Genomic DNA, 5,794 nt, shown 5'->3' on the forward strand with positions numbered 1-5,794 from the left:
ATTGTTGTTGTTAAGTGCCGTGGAGTCGGTTCCGACTCATAGCGACCCTGCACAGGGTTTCTGAGGCTGTAAATCTTTATGGGAGCAGAACGCCTCCTCTTTCTCCCTCGGAACCGCTGGTAGTTTCGAACTGCTGACCTTGCGGTTCACAGCCCAATTCGTAACCACTACACTACCAGATGTTATTAAAAAAACAAGTTATCTACTCTCATGATTTGAACTGTTTTCATCCCATAATGTGCTTTGGAGTCTTGGTCTCTGTATCTGTGGAGGTGATTGTGCTTGGAAATGTTGTTTTCTTTTAATATGTTAATGAGCCAATACCAACATAGAAAGAGTCTGAAAGCTAATCATTTTTGATTTGTAAAAAGAACGAAAAATACAGAGAGAGTAGACAGAATACATAGGCAATGGGACAGTCAGCAAGGAATGGCAAACGTGTGCCATGGAACACCAAGGAATGCTGAAGATCCATAAAGAACTTCTGAGACTACCAATAAGGAAAGATCTCCCCTTAGAGTCATGCCCTGAATTTGAACTCCTATCTTCCTGAACTGTGAGAAAATAAATTTCTGTTATTTTAAAGCCATGTATTTGTGTTTTGTTCTTGTTGTTACAGCATCACAAGGTCACTAAAGTATCAACTCATTCTCATTCCTGGAGTTACTATGCTATGCAACATTACTTTTGTCAAGTTTTTTGTGTGGAATGCTTTTATTATAAACATGTACTGAATTATTTTGTAATCCTTTTAGAGCAATGCAGCAAAAATGTGGGCCAAATTATTATGAACACAGACTGGGAATGAAGAGAATGACTCCTCCAAGTAAAACAGAGATGATCGTTCTCTCAAAAGGCAGTTTAGCCTTTGCATAGAGCAAAGAGAGACTTCATAAAGTAGAATTCATTTTCCTCATGAAATAGAGCGCTTCTCTTTATTTATTTATTTACTACTGTTGAGGTTGTTTGTGACTATATGGGATGTGCCAAATGGAAAGGTTTACTCATTAAAGACAGCTGTTTTAGCAAATCACCTCACTATAACATAATGGTAGAGTTATAACAGCCTATTGAAGAAAATTGTTTCTCTTCCCAGTGAGATCATGAAAACTAGTAACAATTTCAATGATATGTTTTATTTACTTTGGAAATGGTTCAGTTGGACACATGGGTGATAAGATGAGGTATTTTTTGTTCCCATTTCATTCAAGATTTGTATATAACAGTATAAATATAGGATATAGATGTGCAATTTGACTTGTTTTTCAACTAATGGATTCATTAGTTTAGGTAGATGATCTCATTAAGTCTTTAAGTATGAATGATTCTGCTGGGAAAGATTTTTCCCTTTATAATATCCCATTTAAAATATGTGTGCCTTATACATGATCATAGACCTTACTTTCACATTGGAACCTCACCATTATAGCATTACTTTTGAGATTCTTTAAGGAAGGGCTCTCCCACTCAGGGTTTCCTAGGCTACAAAAATCCCTTCAGTTCTTCAAATAAAATATAGGTATTGTGATTTGTTCATAATACATTCTGTCTAAAAGGATGTTATATGAAATAGTTGTTGTGCAAACACCATATTGAAACCTTATGGAAATCTGCTTTCAATTGTATGCGTTGCTACTGCTGTTGTTGCTGCTGGGGTTGCTGCTTTTGGATGCAAGAGGAATGGGTGCTGGCAAAGGCTGAGAGGGTAACAATGGGAATGGAGTGAGAGGAAGTAAGGAAGGAGCAAGCTGAGCACACCCTGCTATTCCACTGCCTGAGCTGCCAAAACAGTCTAGGCCCCAGAGCCCAACCACCACTGCCTGTTTGCCTACCAGACAAAGCCCAAGAGCCCATGCCCAGAATTACATTCCTCCTCACTTTCTATATCCAACCCATGACCTGGTGCTGCAAGAGACAGGATTTGAGGTCTTTAAAGCTATTATCATTGTTGTTGCTTAAGTGCCTTTGAGTCAGTTACAACTCATAGCAACCAATATAGGGTTTCCAAGGAACAGCTGGTGAGTTTGAACGACCAGCCTTGTAGTTTTAACTGACATTGTGGTCCAGGACTCCCACTAAAGCCATTAAGGATAAATAATAACCCTTTAAAACAAAACCAAAAACCCAACCTAGTGGAACTTTATATGTATATGTGATTGGATCCTATCTAAATGAACATTAAGCAAAGTATACCTACATCTTGAATAACATTTAATAAAAACCTACTCTATATTGAATTTCTCTGCTGTACATAAAATTTTAAGAAGGGCACATACACTAATACTCATTTATAAGCATAGCTCCACCACTTGCTTATCTGGCAGTTTGTGGCACTGTGATGGCTTGCATGTTTCTGTGATTTTGGAAGCTATGCCACATTTATTTTAAAAACCAGCAGGATCACCCATGATAGACAGGTTTCAGCTGAGTTTCTAGATGAAGACAGACTAAGAAGAAGAACACACAGACTATTTCTGAATGTCTAGTCGCTGAAAACCTCATGAACAGCAATGGAACACAGTCAGCACCAGATTATTGAATACTGAAGCAAGGTTAAGAGCACCAGAATATTGTTAGATATAGTGCTGGAAGTTGAGCCCTTCAGGTTGGAAAACAATCAAAATGCGACTGGGGAATAGCTGCCTTCTCAATGTAGAGTTGATCATGATGACACGAATGAAGTAAAACCCTTGAGATCTTCATTTGCTGATGGGGCACAACTCAAAATGAAGACAAACAGCTGTGAATATCCATTAATAATCAGAACATGGAATGCACAAAGTATAAATCTAGGAAAACTGGAAATTCTTAAATATGAAATGGAACACATAAACATCAATATCCTAGGTATTAGTGAGTTGAAATAGACTGGTATTAGCCATTTTGAATCTGATAGTCACATGTTTTACTATCCTAGGCATAACAAATGAAAGAGGAACGGTGTCGCATTCATCATCAAAAAGAACATATCAAGATCTATCTTAAAGTACAACACTTTCTATGATAAGATAATGTACACATGCCTACAAGGAAGGAACTCTGGTAGCGTAGTGGTTATGAATCGGGCTGAGAACCTTAAGGTCAGCAGTTCAAAACTACCAGCTGTTCCGTGAGAGAAAGATGAGGTTTTCTGCTCCCGTAAAGATTTACAGTCTTGGAAACCCTGTATAGGGTCACTATGAGTCAGAACCGACTCCACGGCATATAACAATAACAACAACAACAAGGAAGACCAGTTAATACTACTACTATTCAAATTTACGCACCAATCACTAAAGCCAGAGATGATGAGATTGAAGAATTCTACCAGCTTCTTCAGTCTGAAATTGATCAAAGATGCAGTAAAGATATATTCATAACTACTGACAATTGGAATGCATTGGTTGGATATAAGGAGAAAGGACCAAAGTTGGAAAATATGGTCTTGTTGATAGAAACGATGCTGGAGATTGCATGACAGAATTTTGCAATACCAGTGATTTGTTCATTGCAAATCCCTTTTTTAAGCAGCATAAAAGATGACTATACACATGGACCTTACCAGATAGAATACATAGAAGTCAAACTGACTAAATCTGTGGGAAAAGATGATGTAAAAACTCCATACATTAGCCAAAATAGGTCAGGGCAGACCGTGGAACAGACCATTAATTGCTCATATACAAAATAAGGCTCAAGCTGAAGAAAATGAAAACAAGTCCACGAGAGCCAAAATATGACCTTGAATACATCCCACCTGAATTTAGAGATCATCACAAGAACAAACGTGATACATTAGACATTAAAGATTGAAAACCAGTAGAGTTGTGGGATGACATTAAGAATTTTATACAGGATGGAAACAAAAGGTCATTAAGAAGACAATAAAAAGGAACGACCAAAATGGATGTTAGAAGAGACTCTGAAACTTGCTCTTCATCGTAGAGATGCTAAATGACAAGGAAGATGTGAGGTATAAGAGCTGAATATAAAATTTCAAAAGACAGCTCGAGAACACAAAGTCAAATATTATAACAAACTGTGCAGAGATCTGGAATTAGAAAAACAAAACGAAAGAATATGCTCAGCATTTCTCACGGGAACTAAAGAAAAATTCAAGCCTAGACATCACTATGAGTGAGAACCAACTCCTTGGTACTTAACAACAACAAGACTTATGGAACTGAAGGATTCTAATGGCAAAATATTGAGTGATGTAAGAAACGTCAAAAGAAGATGGAAGGAACACACAGAGTCACTGTACCAAAAAGAAATGGTCTATATTCAACCATTTCAAGACGTAGCATATATTCAAGAGCCAATGATCCTGAAAGAAGAAGTCCAAGGTGCATTGAAGGTATTTGCAAAGAACACAGTGAGAGGAATTGACAGAATACAGATTGAAACCTTTCAACAAACTGATGCAACACTGGAGGCACTCAATCATCTATGCTAAGAAATTTGGAAGACAACTGACAGGAAGAGATCTGTATTTTTATATATTCCAAATTGAGGTGACCTAATGGAATGCGAAAATGATCAGACAATTATCATTGATATCTCATGTAAGTAAAGATAATACAAAAATGGCTGCAACCATACATTGACAGAAAACTTCCAGAGATTCAAGCTGGATGCAAAAGTGGATGTGGAAGCAGGAATATCATTGTTGACATCTAATGAATCTTGGCTGAAAGCAGAGAATACCAAAAAAGATGTTTGCCTGTACTTTATTGACTATGCAAAGGTTTTCAATTGTGTGGATCATGACAAGCTTTTATACAACATTGTGGAAAATGAATATTCCAGTACGATTAATTGTGCTCATAAGGAACGTGTACATAGACCAAGAGGCAGTTTGAACAGAACAAGGGAACACCTAATGGTTTAAAATTAGGAAAGATGTGTGCCAAAGTTGCATTCTTTTGCTATATTTATTCAACATGTATTCTGAGCAAGTAATCCGAGAAACTGGATTGTATAAAGAAAAATGTGGCATCATGATTGAAGGTAGACTCATTAGCAACCTGCATCATGCAAATATACAACCTTTCTTGTTAAAGCAAAGAAGACTTACAATATTTACTGATGAAAATCAAAGACCACACCTTTCAGTTTGGGTTGCATCTCAATGTAAAGAAAACAAAAATCCTCACCACTGGACCAATAAATAACATCCATACAAATAGATAAATGAGTGAAGTTGTCAAGACTTCATTTTGCTCAGATCAACCATCAACACTCTTGGGAGCAGCAGTCAGGAAATCAAAGGACGTATTGCATTAGGTAAATCTGGTTCACAAGGCCTCTTTAAAGTGTTGAAGAGCAAAGATGTCAGTTTGAGGCCTAAGGTGCACCTAATCAAAGCAATGGTATTTTCAATAATGTTATATTCATGTGAAGGTTGCACAGTGAATAAGTAAGACAACAGAAGAATTGATGCAGTTGAGTTATGATGTTGGAGAATATTGAAAGTACTATGGGCTGCCAAAAGAACAAACAGATCTGTGCTGGAAGAAGTACAGCCAGAGTGCTCCTTGGAGTCCAGGATGGTCAAACTTCATCTATCATATTTTGGACATATTATTAAGGACCAGTCTCTGGAGAAGGATATCATGTTTGGAAAAGTGGAGGGTCTGAGAAAAAGAGGAAGGCTCCTCATGAGATGGGCTCAGCAGCAATGGGCTGAGAAGTAGCAAGGATTGTGAAGTTCACCCAGGACCTGGCAGTGTTTCTTTCTATTATGTATAGGGTTGCTACGAATCTTTACAGATTTGATAGCACCTAAGGAGCTCTGGTAAGGAGCTCTGGTAGC

The sequence above is a fragment of the Chrysochloris asiatica genome, unplaced genomic scaffold, assembly GCF_000296735.1.
Source record: "Chrysochloris asiatica unplaced genomic scaffold, ChrAsi1.0 scaffold00171, whole genome shotgun sequence".
NCBI lineage: Eukaryota > Metazoa > Chordata > Mammalia > Afrosoricida > Chrysochloridae > Chrysochloris > Chrysochloris asiatica.